Source organism: Cupressus sempervirens, chromosome 7 (assembly GCF_028749045.1).
Source record: "Cupressus sempervirens isolate cs-2001-9-10 chromosome 7, ASM2874904v1, whole genome shotgun sequence".
Classification (NCBI taxonomy): Eukaryota; Viridiplantae; Streptophyta; class Pinopsida; order Cupressales; family Cupressaceae; genus Cupressus; species Cupressus sempervirens.
Genome location: NC_143124.1, coordinates 490,774,949 through 490,787,687, shown reverse-complemented (window position 1 = coordinate 490,787,687; position 12,739 = coordinate 490,774,949).

The window sequence follows — 12,739 nt, the reverse complement described above, 5'->3', positions numbered from 1 at the left end:
TAGTGCTTACATACTCTAACCTTATTTCTTTCTCTACTTCCTTCTCTCTCAAAACATGATACTTTATGGATATGTGCTTTGTCTTAGAATGAAATACTAGATTCTTAGACTTACTTACTATACTTGTGTTATCATTGTAAATGATAACAAGTTTTATAAACTCAATTCCAATATCCTTCAACATTTGTTTCATCCACATAACTTGATTATAGTTATTTTCTACTGTAACATACTCTTCCTTAGTTGTACTACGAGATATACTGTAGAGCTATAATTCTATATGCTTAAGGAACACTATGTTAGAAAGAAAGCATTCAAACACATAAAATTAAGCCACACTTATGATAAGACAAAGAAAACAATTAAAGAATTCAAACCAAAAGGAGGAAACACTCCATGCTTCCTTGATTTTGTAGATGTGTCCTTTGATGTGGATGTATGCTCAATTGCTTGCTTAATTGCTTCAATGTTGGAGATGGATAATAGAAAACTAGTAGCCTTGTGAGCTCTCAATTTGGCATTATGAGGGTATGGTTGATGGCTTTGTTTCTCAAAATGGCATTATAACTTTACTTGATGGATTGTGATTAAAATGGCTTGGGAGGGGATCCAATTTATAGACAAGAGGCTTGAGGGATGGAGGGCTAAGATGCAAGGATGGGGAAATGGTTAAGGAGGGCTCAGATTGAATGAGAGGAGAGCACATGGATTGTGCTTTCTTATAGCTAATCAGAGAGTGACACATGTCACAGGGAGAGTGGGTGGAGGAAAGGGCATGGATGAGTCAACAAAGGAGGCTCAAGGCTTTAAATGGCCCTCATAAGTGCTTGTAAGAGAAATGAATGAGCTTGTAAGAGTCATTCATGGCTTTGTAAGAGCACTTATGGCTTGGTGGTTGGGATATTTTGTGGGGAGACTTTGGTTTGGATTAGGAAAGTCCTAAGCTCATTGAGGATTGTGCAAATGATTAGGGGATGGGTTAGGCTTGGGTTAGGATTAGATTAGGGATGTTAGAGATGGGCAAGTGGATGGTATTAATGAGGGTGGGTGAGTTAGTGGCTAAGATTAGTTAGTATGGGTGGATGGGGTGGATTAGGCTAAATGGAGGATTAAGGATGGGTTAGGGGCTATTGGATTTGAGGGCTTTATTTATCAAATAGACTTATTTAATAAATGAGGGTTTTGCAATTAGACAGGAGAATAGGATTTAATTGATAAATAGTGGGTTATTTGATTTATCAATTAGGACTATAGATGATTAATTAAATTAATCAGCTAGGGGATGGAAAAGGATTAATTAAATAGGAATTTAATTAATGATGCCTTTAGAGATAGCTAAATAGGATTACCAAAGAAGTGTAATCAGATTTAGGTGTCTACATTTTGCCCCTGTTTGACATAGTGTTGAGACAACACTATTTCAAAGAAGTTCGAACGAAGATGACACGAGGAAGATGTTTTAGCAACAAGGTTGCCCCAGTCTCAAATAAGAAGAGGAGAGACTAGACTTAGAGATGCCCCCTTAAGAAGGTGACAAAGAGAGAAGACGAGGCTTGACAGCTTCTTGAAAAGAAAAAGAATTCAAGATAAGCAAGGAGACTCAGATTGGCAAAGTGAAGGGGCTGAATTAGCTCAAACTCTCACTATGGGAGAATGATAAAGGAGAATTAGATGCACAAGAGGAAGCAAGCTTTAGACTTTAGGGAAGGTGGAGGATGAAAGAAAAGAGCACTATAAAAAGGAATCCAGGATAAGGGAAGGGATGATGGGAAGATAAAGCTGATGCAACATGATTTCAAAGAGTTGGTTTGATGGAAGATGGGTTTTAGAGATCCCTAGGATGAGGATTGTGGATCTGGCTTGGTGGATTGATTTGATGGGTGGATCCCTGAGACTAAGATTGTGGATCCCTAAAGCTAAAAGTGAAGATTGATTCTAAGAGATATAGTTTCACAAGTTGGGGTAGGAGAGATAAATGTTGGATATGGATGGGGGATAGTGGAGATGAAGGGAATCCATTGAAGCATTTTGAATGGGGGGATACTTCAAAGAGAAGTACCACCATGTAGTTGAGCACTAGATTTGATATAGGATTGTTCGTTAATTGCCAAGGTTACCAAGAACATCAAGGTCATGTCACCAACCATCCAGAGGATTAACAAAGAAACATGCAAGGATTTCCCCAGCATCATACATGAATCCTAGAGGAAGCAGCGTGGAACCAACATTGGGTAACCCACAAGTAGAAAAGAAAAACAAACAAAAGACCTGATCAAGACCTTGCACTTGAATTGCCCCATTCATAGCACACCATGATATAAAAGATCATGTCGACCATGAGGAGGGAACAACCCAAATCACTTGGAAGAGATACATTAAGAACCAAACTTGAAATCTTGAAAAGAAAATAAATTGAAAGAAAATGTAAATCCATAAAAAAGTTAACCTTTTGCCAAAGAGATCGATAGGACTGGATACTGACAGACCAAGATCAGAAAAGAGGAAGGATGCATCTTGCAAGGATCTATCGGTAATATCAAGGACTAGGGTAAGCTAGGCAAGTAGAACTCTTTAGGACAACATTTTGATAACAAGGGATCTCGTACAAGGATTTGCTAAAGCACTTAACCAAGAGAACTGCAATTTGTGATCAAGAAGGAACTGACACGAAGAAATGAGAGATATACAATGGGACCAAGATAAGGAATAATGTGCAAGGAATATACAATTGATAGATCAAAGGATGTACAAGGGATTACCAGACAAAAGGGCAACATGATAGGATAGCAGCAAGAAAGATAAAGATGAAGAGATAGTGGAAGATAGTGGATGAAAAGCTTGAGATGCGGAGGTAGAGGAAAAGCATGGGATAAGGAGATAAAGGGAATGAAAAGCTTAAGAGGAGAAGATGGTTTGTGAAAAGCTTAAGATAGTGGGAGTAAAAAGCTCAGGATGAGGATATAGTGGATAAAAAGCTTAGGATGAGGAGATAACAGATGAAAAGCTTTAGGATGAGAGGATAGTGAATGGAAGCTTAGGATGAGGGATAGCTGAGGGCTAGATAACAATGACAAGGGATGTACCAGGTGATGGAAAGATGGAGGTAATGCTAGGAGATGCAAGGATGGATGAAAAAGGGAATAGTGGATAGAGGGATTTGGGTAGAGGAATGCAAAAAAGATAAGGATTGATGGAAATATGGACATGACATGGTCTCCAAGGAATAGAGTGCCCCCAGTTATAATATGCTATTCAAGAGGATTTTTTTATGAGGGATGTGGTAGGATTGAATATTGGTGAACAAGAGGATGAGGGAGATAGATGGAAGCTAGGATGTGAAAGGTTAATTAGGTAGAGGATAAGGAGGATGGGTGGATTAGGGATAGGTGGATACAAACTTTGATGGAAAATGAATGTCAAAGGGATGACCAAAAGCATTTATCTGGGGGTGGACATTATTTCTATCAATATCCAAAGGAGGATGGTGGGTGAAATGGATAGGATGTGGTTGGTATGGTGGGATGAGATGGGTATGATGGGTGATGGAACGTGCCTCCAAGTGTATAGAGAATTTGGATGGAGGGATTATGCATGACGGTTGTTTGCCAAGTTTTCACCATGGTACTTGTCCAAGGCACTTGAATTGCCAAGTTTTCACCATTGGATGATTTTTTTATTTTTTTATTTTATTTTTGACTTTTTTGATGCATTTTTACTCATAGATATTGGTAGGATGGATGGAAAAGGATTGGATTAAAGGGGGGGTATGGTGGGTGGGAGTTTGACAGATAATGGATGCAAAGACATAAGGCTAGTGGGTAAATGGATGAGGAAAATGGAAAGATCATCATTGGCACACACCTTGAGAGGTGATAAAGTAGTGGGAAAGATGGTAGTGAATGAGGTTGAGGAGAAAATGGAGGAAGAGAAAGATAAGGACTAAAATTAGAGTTGGAAGATGAAGGATGGGAAATTTAGGATAATAAGCATATGGACTAAGAGTGTATTGGGGGGATGAAGGATGTTTGGATAAAGGATGAATGGATGAGGCTTGTTGAGTAGAATGAATGGATGCCAATTGAGATTTTTCTTTGAGATGCATTTCTTTTATGAGCATCTTGGGTATCCACATGAGTTTTTACATTTTCAACTTGGGCCTTTGTGGCCTCTTGACTTTTTCTTTGATTGGGATTAAATGTTGCTCTTCTTGAACATGTATTTTAGAATGGACATGTTGAGACTTGGATTTGTGTGGATTTTTGGATATATGCTTTTTTATTTTGGCATCCAATATGCTTCTATTAGCCATGGTATGGGAACAACAACATGGAGGAGATGGAGGGATTGTGGATGGAAAGATAGAGGTTGAAGGTTAGAAGGGATTCAAGAATGAGTGCCTTTGATGATCTAGCTGGTGGATTTGAGGGGATGGAGGGATAGATTGGAACATAGGATATGTATGGATATAATTTCCCAAAATGGATGGAGGGAATGAAGGATATGGGCCTAAAATAGATGGAAATGGGGCAGGTGTAGGTCCCAAGATAGATGGAGGGGATAAAGGATTCATATTAGGTATATAAGGACCCAAAATGGATGGAAAGGGTGAGGGATTTAGAGAAGAGATATATGGACCCAAAATGGGGGGTTGGAGATAAGGAGTAGGATAAGAGCCCAAAATAGATGTGGAACAAGATGGATGGGAACTTGGGGGTGGAGATGGAAGGACTTGCGACCATGTAGGAATAGCGGGGATACCAACATCTAGAGATACATTTTTATTTCTTTCTTTAATAAGATGTTCATTATTTGGAACACAAGATGTGAGTCCATTATTAGCTAAAGGAGTTGAAGCTTCATATATGATAGTTTGTTCTTCTTCGATGGATCTATCATCATGGATTATGAGAGATGTATGTGCATGGAGTAGAGGGGATGGAAGGATATGATCTTGAGTTGGATGGGTTGATGGAAAAGGATTTTGAGATGGAGTAGGTATGATGGTGGGATTTAGATATGGAGGGGATGGTAAAAGTGGATCATGTAGGGGAATAAGTGGGATGGTGGGATCTTCTATTGTGTCAGGGGATATTTCAACATGCTTTTGGACAAGATTTTGACATGAATGGATGGGAGTGGATGGCATGATAGGAGAAGTATGGATGGTCTCTTTAAGTGAGGTAGATGGATGGGTAGGAGGTTCTACAATGGGGATGGTTTGATGGAGGATGGACTCATTAGGTTCATTATATAGGATTTGGGTAATGCAACGAGGAGGAGATGTGGATGGGATTTGGAGGGATTCAATGGATGGGAGGTAGGAGATGGAAGTGGTTTGATAAGTGGGGTGGATACAATAGGGATGGTAGCGATAGGACAATATAAGAGGAGTGATGGGTGCGGGAGAGGGAGTTGCTTTGGGCTTCCTTGTAAAATTCCTTGGAGACAAGTGTGTTGGACTAGGAAGAGTAAGGGGATTGGGGTGATGCATTATAGGACTAGGATTGGTTGGATGATTTGGAAAGGGGTTTGGAGGATATTGGGATGGTGGATTTGGACTAGGGATGTAGCTACTAGAATTGTTCTGGAATGGTGGAGGTTGGGAGATGTAGGTAGAAGAAGATGGAGATATGATTGTATAAGAGGAATATGTGGGCACAATATAGGAAGGAGGTAAGGATGAGGTTAATAATGGATTTCCCTTGTCAAAGGCATGGTAAGGAGGAATGATGGAGTAATTTGGAGGAATTTTTTGATTTTGGGGGGATGCTAGGAGTAATATCTCTAAGGCTTTCAATATATCTGTCATAGTCGTCAAGATCATTATCATCATTAGAATAGGATGGAGTGGGAGAAAGGACAATGCGACCAAACTCATCATGATAGGGTTGGGATTTCATGTTTTGATGATGAGTTGGATGGGGATGGGGTCTTGCATATGGATGAACACAGAAGCTCATCGTTTGATGTAGATTAAGCGCAGATTTTGGATTGGCTGATGAAAGATTTCCTAGGGAGAATCAAAGCTGCATGATAGACCTAAGGAGGATTGGCTGGAGATTTTTGGCTTTCCTTTGGATGGAACACTTCAAGGGTATTCTATCAAAAAGTGAGAGTTTTTCTTTCCTATGTGCAAGATTGGAGGCTTTGGGTGTCAACTTGAGGATAGAGAAATGATCCTATGGGCATGACACGAGATTGACCACTTGTGGATCCCAACCTTTAGCTTAAGGTGATGAGGGATGACAAGTGACAAGGCTAGATTACCCTAGACAAAGCTGTGTCAAAGGGATAACGTTGGGGAGATTAAGGGATTTGGATAGATTGATTGGATAGCAAACTCTGGTAGAGTAACAACAATTCCTTAAAGGCTTGGGTAATTTTGGATTGGGTTTCTAGTTGGCTAGGGGGATGATTTGGATGGACTTTGGATTTGGGATTATTCTAAAGCAAAGAACTAGATAGATTCAGTTGCAGTGAGGGAGCTTGGATGATTTTTTGATGAGGCAATGACTACACTAAGTATGCCTTGAGCTAGGAGATTTCTACTTTTTTGGGATTTTGACCAATGTTGGAAAACATTCATTCAAAAGCTATGAACAAACAAGCAAACAAAAGTTTGGAGCAAGCATGTCAAACACACCAACATCCTAGGAAGCTTTCTACAAAGATGAAATTTGGTGTTGCTAGGGATTCCTCAATATACACAAGGTACGTGAGGCCCAAACCCATAGATGAAACCAAAAAGATGTCATACAGCCAAGAGGAGCAGTAACTCACTTCTCCTCTTTCACTTCTCAAGGGTATAAAGTTCCTTGAGACTTAGCCTAAGTGATAGAATTTTGATCCCAAGAGAGGTGTCTTTAGATTCACCTCTTAATTTTTATACTCCGCCGAAACACTGGAGTTGAGGTCATCCCAAGGGGTGATGAAATCCCCAAGTAGGCCTCCTAAAACTAAAAATAAGGTTTTGGATCCTAGTTTTATGCACCCAAGATGGCCCACAAAGGCAACAAGGGGAAAGAAGATTCAGATGACCTTGGGCTAAAAAGCAGAGTTCTTTCACCAACTAATTCTTAGATTGTCTAATCTATTTAAAACACAAGTGATTAGGATATAGATTATTAATTCCAACTTGATAGTGTTGTCAACATAAATGGAAATTGAGAGATTGCCAACATAAAAAATGTGAGCGTCATTGAAATGTGTCAAAATCATGCAATGTTCATTAATTTTTAGGCATTCAAGATTGAGTTAAAGTGTTTTATGCCCAAATTTGAAGTGTGAGATATTGCAATGATTATTTGATCCTTGGCATTCAAGATTGTGTTTTGTTGTTTTAAGCATGCATTCCAATAAAAAGTTGATTTTAATCCATGGCATTTGAGAGTGATTTGAGCAAAATTCATTCAATTAATGATATGTTTAAACATGCAAGTTCATTCTAAGAAAATCTTGCAAAAAACATGATTAGGTTTACTCTTTTAAAAAATAAATAAATTTATAAATATGATTATGATTATGATTTGATAATGAGCATAAATATATGATGATAAAACCTATAGAAAACAAGTTAGAATAAAAACATACACTAGAAAAATGTAAGAAATTTGAACCAAGCAATTAAAATAGCAAACTTGCAGGTTTAAGCAGCGATCCCACGGGTGTGGGAATGTGACATAGGACTGATAAAAAAAATGTAGGAAATGAGGCTGCAGGTTAAAAAACATAGTGTGATCCCACGAGAAAGTGATCCCATAGGTTTATGGAATGCGTTCTCGTAGATGGAATGCAAGGATAAGCAGCGGGATAGCGATCTTGCAGGTTTTGACAACATTCCTGTGGGTTTAGATAGCATTCTCATGGGTTTAGATAGTGTTCCCATGAAATAGAGAGCTGGTAAACAAAATTAAAGAAAAATAGGCCATGGGATAAATGACACAGAGCGATCCCATGAAAATAGCGATTTTGTAGGTTAATTTAGCCTCATTCCCGTGAGGGAATTCTTCGGTGGGTTCGAGAGGTCAAATGTGAGAATGGGTTTCAAAGTTTGATTGGTCAATAGTTTCATTCCCACAAATTCTCTTGCATTTTTGGGGTCACGGGTTTGCGATCCCGCTGGAGTATGGCATGTTCCTGCAGTTGCGGGTTCACGTTCTTGTGACTGTGGGGATGCAAAAAAAAAGTTTTTCGAGAGTTGACTATGTGAAAACTACTTACAGGGTTGTATGCGCATTCTTGAGGCATTCAATGTGGCCCTGCAAGCAAAATCAGAAAGCAACATAAATAAAAGATATTGCCATTAATGTTAGTTTTGCATGGTTAGCTAAAACATGAAAAAGCATGTAAAACTAGCATTAATGAAGATTAAAATGACCCTTGTGGGGTCCCACCGGGCGTGCCAAAATGTAGAGCTATAATTCTATATGCTTAAGGAACACTATGTTAGAAAGAAAACATTCAAACACATAAAATTAAGCCACACTTATGATAAGACAAATAAAACAATTAAGGAATGCAAACCAAAAGGAGGAAACACTCCATGCTTCCTTGATTTTGTAGATGTGTCCTTTGATGTGGATGTATGCTCAATTGCTTGCTTAATTGCTTCAATGTTGGAGATGGATAATGGCAAATTAGTAGCCTTGTAAGCTCTCAATTTGGCATTATGAGGGTATGGTTGATGGATTTGTTTCTCAAAATGGCATTATAACTTTACTTGATGGATTGTGATTAAAATGGCTTGGGAGGGGATCCAATTTATAGGCAAGAGGCTTGAGGGATGGAGGGTTAAGATGCAAGGATGGGGAAATGGTTAAGAAGGGCTCAGATTGAATGAGAGGAGAGTACATGGATTGTGCTTCCTTACAACCAATTAGAGAGTGGCACATGTCACAGGGAGAGTGGGTGGAGGAAAGGGCATGGATGAGTCAAAAAAGGAGGCTCAAGGCTTTAAATGGCCTCATAAGTGCTTGTAAGAGCAATGAATAAGATTGTAAGAGTCATTCATGGCTTTGTAAGAGCACTTATGACTTGGTGGTTGGGATATTTTGAGGGGAGACTTTGGTTTGGATTAGGAAAGTCTTAAGCTCATTTAGGATTGTGCAAATGATTAGGGGATGGGTTAGGCTTGGGTTAGGATTAGATTAGGGATGTTAGAGATGGGCAAGTGGATGGCACTGATGAGGGTGGGTGAGTTAGCAGCTAAGCTTAGTTAGTATGGTTGGATGGGGTGGATTAGGCTAAATGGAGGATTAAGGATAGGTTAGGGGCTATTGGATTTGAGGGCTTTATTTTGTCAAATAGACTGATTTGATAAATGAGGGTTTTGGAATTAGATAGGAGAATAGGATTTAACTGATAAATAATGGGTTATTTGATTTATCAATTAGGACTATAGATGATTAATTAAATCAATCAGCTAGGGGATGGAAAAGGATTAATTAAATAGGAATTTAATTAATGATTCCTGTAGAGATAGCTAAATAGGATTACCAAAGTGGTGTAATCAGATTTAAGTGTCTACATATACAATCCTCTATGTTTCTCAATTAAGAAACCAATCTTCCTCCAAGAAAGAATGCTCCACCACTAGTGCTCTCTTTTTTCATCTATATTGTCTACTCAATTTGCACCAGTATATGTGCACAAGGTAAAATCACTTTATCGATCATACCATTTTCCATAATTAGATGTACCTTTCAAATATTTGAATATCCTCTTTACTACTACATAATGATACTCTTTTGGATCAGCTTGAAATCTTGCTACAATTCCAACTACATTTGCTATATTTGGTTTGGTGTGAGTCAGATATTGCAATCCTCCAATCATAGATCTATACTTCTACTCAACTGTAGGTGTCTCATCTTTACTAGATAACTTGTGACTAGTTATCATGGGTGTACCAATAGGTTTTCAATTTTCCAAACTAAATATTTTCAACAAATCTTTTAGATACTCAATTTGTGAAATAAATATCCCATCTTTCTTTTGCACAATCTGCAATCCTGGGAAGAATTTCATTTCTCCTATCATACTCATTTCAAATTCATTTTTCATCTCTTTAGCAAAATTTTCACTTTCATCATCATTTCCTCCGAATATTATGTCATCCACAAATATTACAATGACAAATCGACCATCATCAGTTTTCCTCATATACAAATTACCATTTGTTGTACCATTGATAAATCCAAGATTTGATAAATACATGTCCAACCTTGCATACCAAGTTCTAGGTGTTTGTTTTAGACCATACAGTGCTTTCTTTAGTCTCCATACAAAATATTTATCTTCTATCAGAGGGTATCCATTCATTTTATCAATGTAAACTTCTTCTCTAAGCTCTCCATTCAGAAAAGCTGACTTGACATCCATCTAATAAAACTTGAAATTCTTGCTTTCTACATAAGCCAAGAACATCCTTACCACTTCCACTCTTGCCATGGGTACATAAGCTTCTTCATAATCTATGCCTTCTTGCTATGAGTAACCTTTGAAAATAAGTCTAACCTTGTTTCTCACAACTTCTCCTTTCTCATTCATCTTTATTTTGAATATCCATTTGGTTCCTATCACATTTTTGTCTTTAGGTCTAGAAACTAATTCACATGTCTCATTCTTCACAATTTGATCTAGTTCTTCTTTCATAGCTTGCATCTAGTGATCATCCTTACATGCCTCATCTATGATCTTAGGTTCCACTTGAGAAATTAGACACAATTCCTCATTCACCCTATTCCTTGTCATTACACCTTTATCCTTATTGTCAATTATCTACTTTGGAGGGTGATTCCTTATCATGTTTCTGCTGGAAGTAGGATTTGACATCTCAACTTTGATCTCTTCCCTAGGTTAATATCTCTTCTCTTCTCTATGCTTAATAGATACTTCATTCTACAAATTACTATTAGTCTCAAAAAGAACTTTAGTATTCTGTCTAACAAACCTAGAATTATCCTCTTCTTCTTCAAAATTATAATCTATCATCTTCTCTTTAGTACCAAAATTTTCATCAACCCTTACATTTGTGAACTTAACTATTGTCTTAGTTCTATAATTGAAACATCTATATTCTTTTCTTTTCAATGAGTAACCAAGAAAAATACCTTCATCACTTCTAGGATTAAACTTACCAATATCATAATCTCTCTTTATGTAATACTTCCAAATATTTTGAAATACTTGATTGATGGTGAATGACGAAACCATAAATCATAGTGTCTTGCTCATACCTTTTCTAATATATACTCTATTCAGATTATACACTGCATTGTTAATTGCTTCTCTCCAAAATGTCTTTGAGTCAAATAACATCACTCTTACTATTTATGCTACTGACCTATTCCTTCTTTTAGAAATCCCATTCTATTTAGGTATTCTACGTGAAGATAACTATCTTTTCATTCCATTCTCTTCACAGAACATGTTGGACTCTCTAGAAGTGAACTCTCCTCCTCTATCTGATCTTAAACACATAACACCATATTCATTTTCAGCTCTATTCTTGAAAATCTTAAATTTCTCAAATGCTTTATATTTCTCTTCAAGAAATGCTAGCCACATCATCCTAGTGAAATAATCAATAAAAATCATGAATTACCTTTCACCATAGAATCCTTTGGGCCTTGTAGGACCACTCAAATATGTGAGACCAATCTCCAGTTTCTATGTAGTAGAGAACTTCTTGCTAGGAAAAGACACTTTCCTCTATTTAGCCAAAATATATTCCTTACAAACAACATCAGTAGGATTAATAATCTTAGGAAAATCTCTTACTAAAAATATACTACTAACTTTCACAATATTATCAAAGTTCATATGACAAAACCCTCTATTGCATAGCAACTGTTATCAACCTTTGTAACCAAACATGTTATTTCAGTAGGATTCAACTAAAATACATTACCTCTAGATTTGGTTCTAGTACCAATTATCTTACCATCTTTGTCTTTGATAATGAAAGTCTTCTCTATGAACTACAATAGATATCCCTTATCTACCAACAATCGAACACTTAAAAAATTATGTTTCAAACCATCAGCAAAGTAAACATCATCAGTGTTAGTCTTACCATCAAGAGTAATAGACCCAATCTGTAAGTGATGTGAACATGCACTATCAATTATCCAATCTAATTTCTTCTCAACTTTGGTAACTAGAGCTCTTTGTTCTCTAATTTTTCTATCAATGTTATCTTTCTTAATAGCCACATCCTAATTCATGATCACTTTCACTCATATCCTTTTCAACATATTCTTCATCCCATTAGCATATAAACAATTTCTATCCTTATCTCTTCTAGGATTAAATTTTCCTTTAAGCTTTGTCTCTCCTTTAGGACATTTAGATGCATAATGACCATATTCATCACAACTCCAACACTTAAAGACTTTCTTACCATCTTTTTCTCTTCATACTAGAAGGGCTATTCCTTTTTCAATCTTCTTATCTTCTTTAGATCTACTACTATTGGAAAAGTATCCTCTTGTGCTTGTACTTCTTGACAGATTAGGTTGAATGTCCATAGTACAAAAGATGTCTCAATTATGGCTAATTCTCTAGAATATCTCATTTTTGTTTCTATAGATTATAATCTTCTAAGAAAAGTTTCCTTTGTGAAATATTTGGTGCAAGGATCACTAGCTAAATCATCTAAGTTGTTTGCTTGAAGGGTGGTGATAAACTTTTCAAGATCTTCCATATAACCTCGTCATGTTGTTTAGTTCCAACAAGA